The sequence below is a fragment of the Narcine bancroftii genome, chromosome 3, assembly GCF_036971445.1.
Source record: "Narcine bancroftii isolate sNarBan1 chromosome 3, sNarBan1.hap1, whole genome shotgun sequence".
Taxonomy (NCBI): domain Eukaryota; kingdom Metazoa; phylum Chordata; class Chondrichthyes; order Torpediniformes; family Narcinidae; genus Narcine; species Narcine bancroftii.
Genome location: NC_091471.1, coordinates 99304715 through 99321812, shown reverse-complemented (window position 1 = coordinate 99321812; position 17098 = coordinate 99304715). Strand labels below are relative to the sequence as shown.

The window sequence follows — 17098 nt, the reverse complement described above, 5'->3', positions numbered from 1 at the left end:
TCCTTAAGACCTTGTTAGTAGCAAATGCAATCATGATTACAAAAGTGTTTTTACAATGCCTCTGTTAAGTTCTTTCCACTCCCTCCCCCCAATAAGGAGAGACTGTGGTGGTTTGCCCATTCAACAGGCGAACTGGCTCATGGAGTTGCAGGCAATTCTGCAGCTATCTGAGTGTGAGATCTCCAGGTACAGGGCAAACCCACAGCCTAGCGACTGATGTCATAAAGGTCTCAGGAGTCGCAAGCATTATCGGGTTCTGAGAGATTTAAACACATGCAAAAGTTCTATTGAAGTCAGTTGGTTCAACTCACTTTCGACTCTGTGTGGTTCTTTCGCTCACTGTGTGCCTAGTGTGACTACAAGACTAGCAGTGTGATATTTCATCTGGGCATACACAGATTGCCCAACTATGTTTTTAAAAAAATCCAGTTCTGCTTGATGCTACTAGACAGAGCATCAATATTTACGGTATTCAATATATGGAATATACTGTGAAGTTAGAACATAGTGACATCTGTTAAGTTTACATGTTTGCTTTGGAAATAATATGTTTGTTAATTAAAACTGAAATTGCTCAAAGATGCATGTCTATTTTAATTTATGTATTTAAACAGTTTTGCAGTCAGGTGTTTTTGCACGTAAGATATGAAATGAGGAGTCCGTGATTGTAAATATACACATTTAATTATATTTACATGCTTTGTTTATTAGCATTTTAAATGTGAGTGATGGTCAGTGAAGAATGTAAGATGGATTTATGTCTAAGGGAGATCAAGCTTTGAACATCAAAACCAAATACAACATGGCCAATTTGGGAATATTTGTGATAATATAATAAAGCTTCAGATGAAAAAATTCACATGAAGTTACAAAACGATACCATCAGTGTGTTAGGACATAGCAGACAGAACCTGTGCCTTTAAGTCAGAAAGTTCTGAGTTTAATTTCACTTAAATTGTGAGCAGAATAATTTAAACTGACACAAAATTCTACATTATTAAAAGTGCATTAATTTGGATGAGTTAAACTAAGCCCATATTTGCTTTCATAGATAAATGCCAAATATCTCTGCTCGAGGGTACATAGGGAAAGAATCAAAGGCTTCTTTCACCAGCCCTCAATAATCTTTCACTGGAAACAAATTGTTTGAATATTATCACATTACAGTCTGTGGTACTTGCTGTTTGTTTTTTACCCCTCCATAAATCTTCGTCCGCGAAGCCAAGCCAAAGAAAGAGAGAAAAGAAGAAAGAAAGAATTTGCTGCTGTATTTTCTATATTACAACAATGACCATCCTTCTAAAGAATTTTTTGAATTGTGAACTTCTTTGGGATGTGGCAAAAGTTATAATTTAAGTATTTCTAATTTCTTTACTGTTTAGTATAATACAATGAAACCCCAATTTAATGTGAACCAGATTTAACGCAAACCCAGATATAACGCGATCAGCAAGCGAACCACTTATTTTCCTCTTTCTGGAATTGAAATTGTTTTCAGATCAAAATGGAATGCATTAGAGGACAAAAAAATCTTTTTCAGTGAAAGATAAGCTTCAGGCACTTGACACAATCAAGCATAAAAGTCAAACCCAAGGTGCACGTGACCTTGGCATACCTGAATCAACACTTCCTGGCTGGAAATCTCAGGAAGATAAGTTACATGCATTGCTTTGGAAAGTTGAGGAAGAGGCAGGACTAAAGGCCAAACACATGAAGAAAGCCAAAGATGTCAGCTTCAATAACTCCATGTACGAGTGGTTTGTTCTATTGCGCTCAGAGGGCCTTCCAAATTCCAGGCTTATTCTCAAAGATCAAGCTGATCAGTGGAGAAACATCACAGCTCAAAAGTAGCAATGGATGGTTAGATTGGTTTAAACACCGTCACAGGATTTCTCAAATGTTAATGACTGGAGAAATTTGCTCAGCCGAAAGTGCCGCTTCTAGCGAATACCCAGCAGAACTAAGAAGAAGAACAAGTGTTCAACTGTGACGAAATAGGCCTCTGCTACAAGATGATTCCAGACCGCACATTGATGACTCCCATCGACGTGAGGGGTTCAAACAATGCAAAGGTTGTGTGACATTGTTTTGTGTTAACAAGATTGGAACACGTAAGTTAAAACTGCTCATTATTGGCAAATTTCACTCACCCCACTGTTTTCACCATGTCAACATTAAGTCATTGCCATTCGAATACACACATAGCAGCAACGTTTGGATGACCAGTGTCATCTTTGAGGATTGGTTTTACAAAACTTTTGTTCCTGCTCTCTGCGCTCATTTGCGTAAGCAAAAGCTAGAACTCAAAGCTCTTCTTTTACTTGACAACTGTCCTGCCCACCCACCAGATGCCAACTTAGTAAATCGCAACAGAAATATCCAAGTTTCTTAACTCCCAAAAAACACAACATCTAAGATCCAGCCCCTAGATCAGGGGATCATCTTTGCATTCAAGCAGAATTACAGGTGTAAATTAATTTGTAGAATTGTAGATGAATCGACAACACTAGAAAACTATGGTGAAAAGCATGAATATTAAAGAGTTTGCCACTTAGGTGGAAATGGCAGCAGTCATCTCCTCGTGTGTGGAAAAATGCTGGGAGAAGGGTCTGGGTCCAGCCTTTTCGTTATGAATATCCACCAAGGAAGATGAAGATGATGATGAGCCAGAATTCTACGGCTTCACAGATGAGGAGGTGGCTGAGGACAGATGAGGAGGTGGGTGAGGCGCAGAGGCTGTTTCAGATTAGCAAAGAGGATTTTCACCAGTGGTTCTCTGCCGATGACGAATGTCCGACATATGAACATTTGATAGACTCCAAGATCATCCATAATGTTACTATAGCACTGGTTCCCAAACCACAGGAGGATGACACCCCACCCGCAAAAGTGTCTGAACCCATCAAGTACCTCCAGGCTGGCTTAAGTTGCCTGGAGACCCAGGATGTGGACCACTCAAAAATCTTCCAGCTCAGAGGCATTTTGGAATTCGCTCACTACCAGCAACATGCTGTGTTCAGGCAATGAACATTTGATTGCTTGTTTAAGAAATAAAATGATGATTGTAAGAAATAAAAAGATGATTGCAAATACAGGTATTGTACATGTGTTCTTTAATTTTTTGAAAACACTGTTTTCCATGACCCCAATTTCACATACCCTGTTTTTTTTTCGCGATCTGATTTTTTTGGATCTGAACCATCGTGTTATAATGGAATACCACTGTGCCACAATAAAAATGTTGACATTGTAAATAAAAAATACAATGCTGATTAATTCAGATGCTTAAAAAATGAAAAATATAAAGAAAGCCCTGAAAAATTGGAGCTATTCAATGAGAAAGATAGTGATTTGTTGTGATTTTTTAAAAATTGTGTGACAATTGGATTGGGACAGGTAGAAATTCAATGATTCACAGACTAATCATGGTCATATTGAACTGAAATTTCTCCACCTTTGACTAGCAGTTCTCTAGGCTTGTCTATGCCACCACTTTCTGCTCAGCTGCACCTGCATGTCGAAATGCAGAAGTCACAGACAAGCCAGTGATCAATTGGCAGTACATCTGAGTAATAAGTTTTTATGCTATTTTACTTTCTGTTTAAATTATTTTCTAGCACTTTAATGTTTTGTTAATTGGATTATTTTTTGAGTACAGTTATAACTGTAAAATGTTTGAATGTTTTTTTAAAATATTTTATTTATAAATTTTCAAACTTAGGCAATTTCCAGCAATCAATCACAAATTACAATTATCCATTATATTCAAGATTTGCCATTGAGTCTAAGCCATTGCGAACTCCCCCACTACTCCCACAGTTAGCAAACTACAATTACATATAACATTAAAAACAAAGGTTGGAAACATACCAGGCTGTTACATTTTTCTTGACATTACTTGATTAGGCTGGAATAGACACCCTGCCCCTCCCTAAGTAGAAGGATAGATGCAGAAGGCAGGGTGGTAAGGCATGCAGATCCATGCTATAAATGTGTTCCGATAAAATTTAAATGTGGTTGCCAAATTTTTAGAAAAATTTTGTAATTTTTCCTTAAATTATAGGTAATTTTCTCCAGGAGAACACAGCTTTGCATTTCTGCAATCGAGTGTGCAAAGCCCAAGTTAGAGTCAGATTTCCAGGTAACTGCTATGCACTTCCTGTCCACTGCCTATACAGTCATTACAAATTGGATTTCAAATTTGGATAGCTTCATATTCAGCCTTAGGTCCATCATATTTCCCAAAAGGAACAGCTGTGGCTCCTGTGGGAATTCTTTACCTATGATTTTTATTCTAGGGCTTGGCCTAGTTCTACCCAAATGGGTCTCACCTTAGTACATGTCCAGATTGCAGGCACAAAGGTTCCTGTCGCAATACCAAATCTAAAGCATTGGTCTGAAATTTCTGCTTTAGATTTATTCACTTTTGTGTGAAATATAGCTCTCAGAGAAAATTATACTGCATCTGCCTATACCGTGCATGAATAATCGTGGTCATGCTGTTCCAACACAGGTCTGACCAGCACCTGCTCATCAATCGTTGCTCCTAAGTCTGACTCCCACCTTTGCCTTGATTTTTGAAGGCCTGGTTTAGGCCCTTCTGCTTGGAGTAAGAAATACATTGCCGAGATGCACTTGCCTGTATTTCCCATTTGAAACAGGTTCTCTATGTCAATACACAAGGGTAAGGTCATGGATGGACCTAATTTGTCCCTTAAAAAAGATCTTATCTGCTGGTAGTAGAGGAATGACTTTTTTACTGTCATATTTATTTATGAGTTGCTCAAATGAGCTTCCACTTATAACAGTCCTCGATACATCTGAGCCCTCTTTGGTACCAGGTGTCCAGGATCTTGTTGTCTGTTGTGACTAATCTATTCAGAGTCAGGGGTTTTAAATTGTTTGAATCTCTTGGTCGATTTTAAATATCCCTAATTTTCAGTGGTGTTCATTTCAAAAGTCTTTGAGAGCAGCACAATGTGAAAAAAAGGTTATCAGGCCATTGAAGAGGGCAAAATCATGGCCTGAGCCCTGGATGTTTCATAGGGTACAAAGCTACAACTTGGTCATTCTTCTGTAGTGAAAAAAATTAGTGTGAGGTCATCATGGTCGACCAGCTGTAATGATGGGCTTAATTTAGGATGATCCAACACATTGAACTTTTCTTTAAGAAAATGTTAATCAATATTTATATCCATTGATAAATCAGATTACACCAGATAGCAATATCCAGAATGCTCATATACCTTGAGAATTTCTTACACTTGATGCAATGTAATTTGCATTTTCAAAGTAATTTAAAATCCATTTGCTTAATGCTCTCAGTTCTGTTAGGCATGGGTGCCAGGTTTTGATGATGGCTGCTGAGCATGTGTCTCTCTCTTTGCCTTGGCTTCGCGGACGAAGATTTATAGAGGGGTAAATGTCCACGTTAGCTGCAGGCTCGTTTGTGGCTGACAAGTCCGATGCGGGACAGGCAGACACGGTTGCAGGGGAAAATTGGTTGGTTGGGGTTAGGTGTTGGGTTTTTCCTCCTTTGTCTTTTGTCAGTGAGGTGGGCTCTGCGGTCTTCTTCAAAGGAGGTTGCTGCCCACCGAACTGTGAGGCACCAAGATGCACGGTTTGAGGCGATATCAGCCCACTGGCGGTGGTCAATGTGGCAGGCACCAAGAGATTTCTTTAGACAGTCTTTGTACCTCTTCTTTGGTGCACCTCTGTCACGGTGGCCAGTGGAGAGCTCGCCATATAACACGATCTTGGGAAGGCGATGGACCTCCATTCTGGAGACGTGACACACCCAACGCAGCTGGATCTTCAGCAGCGTGGACTCGATGCTGTCGGCCTCTGCCATCTCGAGTACTTCGATGTTAGGGATGAAGGCGCTCCAATGAATATTGAGGATGGAGCGGAGACAACGCTGGTGGAAGCGTTCTTGGATCCGTAGGTGATGCCGGTAGAGGACCCATGATTCGGAGCCGAACAGGAGTGTGGGTATGACAACGGCTCTGTATACGCTTATCTTTGTGAGATTTTTCAGTTGGTAGTTTTTCCAGACTCTTTTGTGTAGTCTTCCAAAGGCGCTATTTGCCTTGGCGAGTCTGTTGTCTATCTCGTTGTCGATCCTTGCATCCGATGAAATGGTGCAGCCGAGATAGGTAAACTGGTTGACCGTTTTGAGTTTTGTGTGTCCGATGGAGATGTGGGGGGGCTGGTAGTCATGGTGGGGAGCTGGCTGATGGAGGACCTCCGTTTTCTTCAGGCTGACTTCCAGGCCAAACATTTTGGCAGTTTCCGCAAAACAGGACATCAGGCGCTGAAGAGCTGGCTCTGAATGGGCAACTAAAGCGGCATCGTCTGCAAAGAGTAGTTCACGGACAAGATTCTCTTGTGTCTTGGTGTGAGCTTGCAGGCGCCTCAGATTGAAGAGACTGCCATCCGTGCGGTACCGGATGCAAACAGCGTCTTCATTGTTGAGGTCTTTCATGGCTTGTTTCAGCATCATGCTGAAGAAGATTGAAAAGAGGATTGGTGCGTGAACGCAGCCTTGCTTCACGCCATTGTTAATGGAGAAGGGTTCAGAGCTCATTGCTGTATCTGACCCGACCTTGTTGGTTTTCGTGCAGTTGGATAACCATGTGTAGTGAACCTCCAAATAACTGAGGCTACCCTTTGTTTTCTTCAAGAAGTGTCTCATTTAACCTTTTTGGAAAATGACATTTTAATTTAGAAATATGGCACCGGAACAGGTCCTTCCACACCACAACCCTGAGCCATCCAAATACATCCATGTGATAAATTAACCTACTAGCCCTGTGTAGTGATAGTGTGCTACCACTAGGAAGAGTAGGAGATGAGTTTGTGAATTGTGGCATCTTGGGTGGATGGATGGATGGATGCCTCCTCATGAGGTCCATTCTGTTTTTAGTGCAGTTTGCTTTAGTTAATAAATCTAGTTGTTTAAAAATAACCCATTTCTTTATTGTAATAAAAGAAACATCACATGATACCAGGAGTGAAAGAAACAGGCAGGAACAGCAGAGAAAATATGGAGAGTGTAAAAAACTCCTGATGCTGTAAAATGGACTGGAAATGTCGACCATGAGTGGAAGCTATTTAAGCAAAGATTTATGCTGTATCTGCAAGCAACTAGAATTAATAGCAAACCAGATACACGGAAAATTGCAATGCTGCTTACCATGGTGAGACCTAAAGCTCTAGAGGTTTTCAAAACATTTATTTTTGCTGAAGCAGAAGACCAGAGCAAATTCGACAAGGTTATCAAGATGTTTGATGAACGCTGTTCACCAAAGAAAAATGAAATCTTCGAGAGGTACATGTTTCGCTCACACATGCAGCTGCAGGGAGAGAGCTTTGATACTATTTTTTAACAGATTTACAATTAAAAGCAAGAACCTGCAATTATGGATCGCTGCAAGATTCAATGACCTGTGATCAAATTTTTTTTGGAATTAATGATAAGAAAGTGAGAGAGAGGTTGCTGCAAGAAACAGAACTTATCTTAGCTGGAGCTGTGAAGATATGCCATTGAATTAGCTTTGCAGCATGTAAAAATAATTGGTGATAGTGTAAAAGGCAGTGAAAATAAAGGCATAGTCATACCCACAGTGTCTAGACACATACACAAGCAAAATGATATACAGGAAAAAACAAAAAGATGGCGAAACATTCAATTGTAAATGATGTGGCACTAAACATGCACCCAAACAATGCCTAGCTTATGGGAAAGTCTGTAATAAGTGCAAAGGGCAGAATTACTATGCACAGCAATGCTTTTCCAATGGGAAACAAGACAGAAGTATGAGTGTATACACTATAGAAGAAACTGCTCTCACTGATACACTTTTCAAGGGCATAATGGTGCCAAAGAGATCAATGTCAAACAGGATAAGTGGACTGTGTCATTGCATAAAAATGGAACAAATATTCCTTTCAAGCTGGACACAGGGGCAAAGATTAATTTGATCAGGGCAATGAAGATAAAGGCCATACATCCATACAAATCCTGTACTGCTGAAAGCCTACAATGGACAGAGCATCGGTCTGGAGGTGAATGTCAGCCATACTACAACACCAGAGCTGAGCTGAATGTTGTCAATGGGCTTCTTCTCAGACAGAGCAGAATTGTTATTCCTCAATTACTGCAGCAAGAGATGCTGAAAAGGGTGCATGAGGGGCACCTTGAAAAGGAAAAATGCAAGAAGAAGGCCAGAACTGTTGTTTATTGGCCAGGGATAAATGTTGTCATTGACAGGATGGTTTCCAGTTGTGAGACCTGTTTGAAACATCACGCAAAGCAGATAAAGGAACCCCTGTACCAGTAGAACCATGGCAGAAAGTTTGGACTGATCTGTTCGACATGGATGGAAAGAATTACTTGCTGGTTATTGATTATTGAACTATCTGGAGATTGTGCTGCTTCCTAGCATGTCTGGTGCTTGTGTGAAATCAATCTTTGCAAGACATGGAATTCCTCAAATTGTCTACAGTGACAATTTGTAGAGAAATCCAAAATTTTGCAGAAGAATTTGAGTTCTCACATGTGACTTCAGGTCCTCTGCATCCACAATCAAACGACAAAACAGAGAAAGGAGTTCACATAGTTAAACAGTTGCTCAAGCAAGCACTAGACAGTGGCTCAGATCTGTATCTAGCTCTATTGAGTTACAGACCTTCACTATTTGAAAATGGCATGTTATTCACTGAGCTTCTGATGGTGCGTAGATAATGCACCACACTTCCCTACTCTGGAAACCCGAACAAAAACTGAGATGTCAAAGATGTCAAATGGAAATAAAAGCATCTGCAATGGAGACAAAAAGCAAACTAAGACAAGTCTGCAAAAAGCTTAGGGCCACTGGCACATCATGACACAGTGAGACTCAGAGATGCCAACATTTGAGACAAAAAAATCTACTGTTATAGAGGAAGTAAATCCCAAGGAGGATCAAACACTGAGGAGGAATCAAAGATGCGGGCTGAAAACACCAGAGAAGCTGCAGGAACAGACAGATGCAGAGGATTCGGCCTGCACAGCAACAGAGGAAACACCACCAGATCTAGACAGTGGTGGACCAGCAGAGCCAACACAAGTACCTATGTTAAGAAGATGCACACGAGTTGTCAAAGCACCTGACAGACTGAATCTCTAAAAGAAAAAGAGCTACACACTTAAATTTTTGTGCTGCTGATGTTCATGTTACATTTGTGTTGAATGTTAAATTGAAGAATACTGTATTGATGTGTCATGTTGGATTAAATGTCTCAAGTAAAGGGGATGCAGTGATAGAGTGCTACCACTCAGAATTGTGAATTGTGGCATCTTGAATGGATTCAAGATGGATGTCTCCTCATGAGGTTTGATCTATGTGTGGTCTGTTTTTACAGTTGTTTGTTTTAGTTAATAAATCTAATTGTTTAAAAAAACTCAAGTTTCTTTATTGGAGTTTGCAGTGAAAATGCTCTTACTCCATTCCTGGGGAGTGCAGTGTGCCAGATGTGCTAGCCAGGGTGCCAACCTGATATGAGTAAAGGTCTTGTATCTCCTGTAAGCATTTAATATTTTCTGGCCTGTTTACCATATTAAGCAATGCATACCTCAGCTGTTTTATCTCAAGCCAAAAGCAGTCATATAACTAGTCCATAAAGGGAATGGCGAAGATGCCATTAAAGGTTGCTCAATAAATTCTTACTTTTCTCTCTTTGTCCTTTTCCTTCCTTCCCATTTTCCCTTTTATTCTTATCATTGATTAACAAACTACTAAGCCTGGGCCTCCATAATCCATTGTGTAATTGGATCCTGCATTTTCCTCACCTCCAGACAACAATCAGTGAGGATCGGTAGGAACATCCCCTTCACAATCTCCATCAGTACCAGAGCACCTCAGGGCTGTGTTCTTAGCCCCCGCTCTACTCACTTTACACTTATGACTGTGTAACTTCTTGGTACAACAATACCATCTACAAATTCACTAACAATACCATGGTTGTTTTAAAAGGGACGATGAGTCAGCACATAGGAAGGAGATTGAAAACTTGGTGGAATGGTGCATCACCAAATGATCGAGTGATCATTCGGGGATTAGAGGTGGAGATGGTGAGCAAATTTAAATTCTTTGCAGTCACTATCTTGGAGGAGTTTCCTGGACCCAACACACTAATAGCATCATGAAGAAAGAACGTCAACGCCTCTACTTCCTCAGGAGTTTGCAGAGGCTTGGTGTGACATTGGAAACCCTGGCAAATTTCTACAGATGTGTGGTGAAAAGTATGCTGACCAGCTGCATCACGGTTTGGTATGAGAACACCAATACCCCTGAGCGGAAAGCCCTTCAAAAGATAGTGGACCCAGCCCAGGACATCTCAGGCAAAACCCTCCCCACCACTGAGAACATGTACAGGGAACTCTGCTGTTGGAGAGCAGCAGCAATCATCAAGGATCCACACCACCCAGCACACACTCTGTTCTCACTGCCACCATCAGGAAAGAGGTAGAGATGCCACAAGACATGCACCACCAGGTTCAGGAACAGATGCTACCCCTCCACCATCAGACTCCTCAACGACAAAATCAATCAAGGATTCATTTAAGGACTCTTTTGCACGTTATTCATTTTTTTCTCTCTCTCTGCATTGCACAGCTTGTTTACATTTCTTTATTTCTTTACATGTATATGTATCTTCTGAGTACAGTTTTTTACACTATCAATAAGTGGTAATTCTGCCTCGCCCACTGGAAAAAGAATCACGGGGTTGTATGTGATGTCATGTATGTACTCTGATAATAAATCTGGACTTTGAACTTTGAAATTTTTGAACTTCCTCTTTCTGAATTTGTATGTGTTTGGCATTATCATCTCTGATGAATGACTACTATTCTGTTCAAGGTCAACATCCTGAAACTTGAGGTAATAATACTGTCATTCTGGTGATAGAAAAAGTGTGATTTCACATGACTTTAGGCACAGTTACCACCAAATTTGCATGTTAATTTCTGGCCAACATGTTTTAATGTTTAGTTAGTCACAGGGATTTTTTGATATTGGAATAATTCAGAATGATTTACTAGCAGTTCTTCTGAGGAAATGATTTTCAGATGTTTCAAATCTATCTGCTTTGAAACAATTCTTTAAGGGTAATGATTTCATCTGCTTCCACTGATTATTGAGAAACTGCCATTTTATTCAAAATATTTGTCACAATAAAGGTGTGCAAGTGCAATAATCTGCTGATATTCAGTATTGTGGCGGCGCACATCGCTTGTAGCTAACTGGCCCCCCTTGTAATGCCACGCTGGCGGGGCAGCTGCAGGAAAATGGTGCCGTCGGGGCTTGCTGATTACCTCGTGGCTTAGGTCACAGCTCGTGCCCTGGTCAACATGATGACATCAGCGCTACATGGGGTGGAACTCCCATTGGCCTTAAAGGGACGTGCGTGAAATTCAAATAAACAGTTCAACTGAAACCTCCACTGTGTCCTGTGGTGTGTTCCTGTGTGTGTAGCAGCCGCTACATTGGTGACCCCGCAGAGCCCCGACGTTATCTGGTCTCCAACCATGGATTCGACAGCGATCAGCGTTGTGGCTGTTAAACTTTTGGATCCATCGACCTCGCACGTGGCTCGGCAGGTGGAGGCACAGTTTCATCTCAGACAGATCACCTCTGTTCTACTATGTGGTAAGCATACTCGATGAAGAAACTGCGACCGGAGTGGATGACCTGATCCACAATCCACCAGAGGAGGGCAAGTATGTCACCCTCAAAGCCCTCCTTCTCAGCACCTTCGGTCTCTCCTGTCGGCAGCGTGCGGCCAAGCTGATGCACCTCAATGGCTTGGGGGACAGAGCCCTGTCTGTTTTAATGGATGAGATGCTTGCACTTGCAGGTGGCCACAAACCCTGCCTGATGTTTGAGCAAGCCTTCCTGGAATAAATACTGGAAGACATCCAACTCCTACTGGCGGACGAGGATTTCTCAGACCCCCGGAAGGTCGCAGCCCACGCCGACGTGCTGTGGAGAACCAAACGGGAGAATGACGCCGCCATGAATCATGTCACCCGCCCTGGACCCAGCCGACCACAGCCCATCCCCAGGCAGAAGCCGGAAGAGCACCAAACCACCTGGTGTTTCTACCACCAACGCTGGGGAGCCCAAGCCTGCAAGTGCCGACAGCCATGCTCGTACCAGGGAAATGACCAGGCCAGCCGCTGCTGATGGCTGCGATGGCTGGCCACATGAACAGCCTCTTGCATGTGGTCGACAAGACCAGTGGACAATGTTTCCTGGTGGACACCGGAGCAGAGTTGAATGTGTTTGCCCCGACTGCCCTTGAATCCCACACGAGAACACGAGGCCAAATCCTGCTTGGCATTTGAATGGCTCCGAAGGAGGATCTTCAGGTTTCATCTGCAGAACTCGTCGATAGTTCACCGTTGTCACTGCCAGGAGAGTTCTTCAGGACCAGCGCAGAATCTAGAAGTGAGAACCCAACCCTCCTCGCAGACCTCTGCAACAGGCTCGCCTCGCTGGCAACCCCACTGCCAACCCACCATGGCAACCACCCGGCGAACGTTCCCAAGGAGCTGGCCTCAGCGGATTTTGTTTTCGATGGCGTGGCCCACATTCTACCCTCCTGCATCACCCGTACGAGGGCCCGTTCAAGGTCCTACACCAGCCGAGAAAGAATCTTACCCTGGACATTAAGGGCAGGAAGGAGTTATTCATGATTAACAGACTGAAACCGGCACATGTGGACTTAGATCAACCAGTGAGGATGGCCAAACCTAAGTGAAGGGGTGAGATGCATAAGCCAGTTCTGGGGGGGTGGGGGGTTGTGTGATGGCGCACCTCTCTTGTAGCAAACTGCCCCTGCTTGTAACGCCACGCTGGTGGGGCAACTGCAGGAAGATGGTGCCATCAGGGCTTGCTGATTACCTCATGGCTGTGATGATGTCACCGCCACGCGAAAGGGGCGCACACGAAATTCAAATAAACAGTTCAACTGAAACCTCCACCGTGTCCTGTGGTGTGTTTCTGTGTGTGTAGCAGCTGCTACAGTATATTCATTATGATGATTTCCTGTTCCCCCTTTAATATGATAATACGAAAAGACTTGAGATATTTGGCTTGCTCTCTTTGGAATAGAAGAATCTGACATAGGTATTTGAAATTGTACAAGTAGAGGCAGCGTAGACCACTGGTTCTCAAACTTTTTCTTTCCACTCACATGCCACTTTAAGTAATCCCGATGCCATAGGAGCTCTGTGATTAGTAAGGGGTTATTTAAGGTGCAATGTGAGTGGAAAGAAAAAGTTTGAAAACCACTGTTTTAATTGTACCTAATTGAGTTGTTATGTGCACAGTTTCATAACTCCAAAGGAATGGGCCAATGACAATTTTTCTCAAGTAAAAAATATTTCAGTAACAATTGGGTTTAGAGCAGTGATTCTAAACATTTTTCCCACTCACATAACCACATATCCCTTACTAATCACAGAACACCAATGGCATAGGAATTACCTAAGGTAGTATGTGAGTGGAAAGAAAATTCTTCCCGTGTCAAGAACCAGAGGATGTAGAATAAAGATGATTAGAAAAAGTGACAGGAGGAAAATCTTTTTTATGTTGTGACTGGGTCTGAAATGCCCTATCAGGGTGATTGTGGAGATGGATTCTTGCAGATTCAAATGGGATCAGAGCAGATGCCTGAAAGGAAAGAATGTACAGGCTGAGGAGACAGACTGGTAATACAACAAGGTGGATGGCCCTTACTTTGAAATGTTGTAACCAACCACCTGAATGCCATTCCACAATTCTGTAAACAACACTTTGTGAATTACACTATGCAGTGCAGGCAATGTATATCTATCAGATTTTCGATCTTTTATTTGGTTTTTGGAGATATCACAACTCTGGTCTAAAAGAAACCTGTAACAAAATTAGAGGGACCCGAACTTCCAGCAGAACCCAAGGTGATTCCAATGTTGCCAACTGTGGAATGTATCAGCAGGCTCAGTGCATGTATGATTCTGCTTTACAGTACAAGTATTCTTTTAATGGCCCCATTATATACCTTTGAATCAGGTCTTCTGCAAAAAAGATGAGCGTGCCTTCATTTGACAGATTAACTGAAGCCTCATTATATGAATTAAGTCCATCTGCAATCTATTTTGTTCACTGACTTTCTTTGCATGCCTGAGTTGATTTTCTGTGAATTGGACCAGAAGATCATCTTGCATGTGAACCTTGGGAGATTAAGATTTTGGTCAGAATTACTCAGCATCTGAGTTGCTAGTTTGCTTAATTCCCATAAATGAGATGTCGCCTTAATCCAGAACTTCATAAATTAAAGTTAAGATTTGTATTTGTGCATCAAATATATTTGCTGACATCTATTTTTGACTTGACTAACAACACTTTGTTCTCTCAGCCATGCATTTTCCTCCACTTGGATTCCTTTTATTGCAAAACAATTATATTGCTTTTCCATTAGCTTCCCAAGCACTTCTGGAACCTGACAACTCATTTGCAGCAGTGATGGTAGACACCTGCTATGATTGCACAATAATAACATGGCAGTACAGGTAATACAATGAATTCCTCAATACAGGTACCTTGGATTTTTGACAACTTCAAAAATTTACTATCATTGAAGTTTCAACTGACATCACTGTTTATGCTACACTCTACCAAGATTAGTGATCCAGAAGTAGTATCCTATGTTCATTGAGCAGGACCCTGGCTGAATCATTCATAGCTGAGTTTGCAAGAATAGAAGAGAATAAGGTGAAGATAGGAAAGATAGATATATCAGGAAATTGTCTCTAAAGATTCCTTTTTCCATTGTGATTTCTATTTGCCATCGGTCTGGCAGTGGAGGAGGCCGAGGTCAGACAGATATGTGATAGAATGGGGAGGAGAGTTAAAATGGTTTGCAACTGCGAGTTCCAGATAACCATTGTGGACAGCACTGGTGCTCAGCAAAGTATTCGCTTCTTTTGCACTTGGTCACATGAAGAGCACTAAATGCATTAGATCAGGTTGGAGGAGGTACATTTGAATCGCTGCTTCACCTGGAAAAGCTATTTAATGGTGGAGAGAGAGGAGATGTTAGGACAGGCAATGCACCTCTTGCAGTGGCAGGCGAAATTTCCTTGTGTGGGGAGGGATGAGTGGACCAGGAAGTGATAGAGTTCAATTCTTGTCTTTCTCCTGATCTATCCTCTTTCACAAATCATTGAATAGTGGTTATTGTGGATAGTGTGGCGGCCCGCAATTGCGGAGGTCGGGCAGGCACATCGCGCGGCAGCAGACGCGGATAGGGATCGCTAAATCGACTCTCAGGTCCACCAGGTCCTGTGCCAAAGCACTCCTCTCGTCCTGAATTGCAAGATTTGGACTGCCACAGCACATCACTTCTGACCGAGGTCTACAGTTCACCTCCAGTTTGTGGACTAACGTTGCCAACTTGTGGGGTGCTCATCTACACTGTACGATGGCATACCACCCATAAGCCAACAGCATGGTAGAGGTTTCCAAAGGCACCTCAAGACCACCCTCATGACCAGACTCAAGGGCCCCAACTGGGTGGATGAGCTACCATGGGCACGACTGGGCATCTGAACAGCACTGAAAGAAGACCTCCATGCATCCTCTGCTGAACACATCTACAGAGCCCTACTCATGGTTCCCGGGGATTTCGTTCCACAGACCAGAGGACAGCAGGAAGAGATGACCACCTTCCTGGACAGGCTGCGGGAAAAGGTCAGTAACCTGGCTTCAATCCCACCCTCCAGACACGGACAAGCCAAGTCCAACATCCCCAAAGAACTCAAAGACTGTAAGTTCGTGTTTGTACGCAGAGGACCCCTCCGTTCGCCACTGCAGAAGCCATACTAAGGTCCCTTTCAAGTCATCCGGAACAACGGAGGGACCTTCGAGCTGGACATTGGTGGTAAACAAAAGGTCTTCATTGCAGATAGACTCAAGCCTGCCCACACAGACCCAGCAGAACCCGTGGAGACACCAGCACCTCGACGCAGAGGCAGACCACAAAAGACTTTGGGGACTATACCTATGGACACTATAGACTGTAACGCCAGTTCTGGGAGGGTCATGTGGTGCCCCACAATTGCGGAGATCGGGCTGGCTCATCGCATGGCAGCAGACACGGACAGAGATCACTAAATTGACTCAGGACAACAAACCAGTGGGGGTAGAAGCTGGGGCAACATCAGACTAACAGCCCTAAAATGGCGTTGGTCAAGCTGCCCAGCTTACTCAGCGGAAACAGGCTGGAGAAGAAGGGTATTCATATGCATGGATATTCCTGCCCGCTATAGTTATTCATATGGCTGACTCAGTCAATCAGCAAAAATGACGGGAACTTGAACAGTATAAAATCAGCCTTTCCAGCCCTAATGAATGAGTGAGCGTAACCTGCGACACTGTGTTTGTGTGTTTCTTTGTAGCGGTCGACTATAATAGCATGAGCTTATTTGCAGTGGCAATTTGGCTGTCAAATTATCAGCTTCCATGCAAACATTCAATTCCTTTCACCATTCCCACCCGTTCTTGGTTTCATCCATTGCCAGAGTGAACCGCTCATAAACTTAAGGGACAACACATTATTTTCCTCCTGGACAACCTTAAATCCAATGGCATAAACATCATTTATTCTGATTCCAGGTAGCCCCACCTGTATCTGGTTCCACTGTTTCATTTTTTAAAAATATTCTGGTTCTTATTTTTGCCACTCTAACCTTCCTCCCCTCCCCAATGGTCTTACTGTTGCCCCACCTCTCCCACCTTTAGTCCAAAAACCTATCATATCTTAGCCACTCCCTAGTTTCTTCTTCCCCTTGATATTGTTGATATCTCATCTTCATCTCAATAAAGGGTCTCGATGACCGTTTCCACTCATGGATGCTGTCTGACTGCTGAGTTCCCCCCAACAGTTTTCATGGATTGGATGTGTCCAATAATGGTGCATTAACAGCACCACCTGCTGGTATCCTTTCATTGAAACAGAGGGCTGTCAAAGTACCAGTTACTCATTTCTTTGAAATTTGTCAGTTATTAAT

At 42.6% G+C, this 17098-nt stretch overlaps 1 long non-coding RNA gene across 1 annotated transcript; it reads left to right on the top strand.

Annotated features, from left to right (window-relative positions):
* Nucleotides 1-358: 358 nt before the first annotated feature.
* Nucleotides 359-4141, top strand: LOC138757390 (uncharacterized). Its single transcript, XR_011353561.1, has 2 exons — nt 359-468; nt 4064-4141. It is a non-coding gene; the product is annotated as an uncharacterized lncRNA (long non-coding RNA).
* The last annotated feature ends 12957 nt before the right edge of the window (nt 4142-17098 follow it).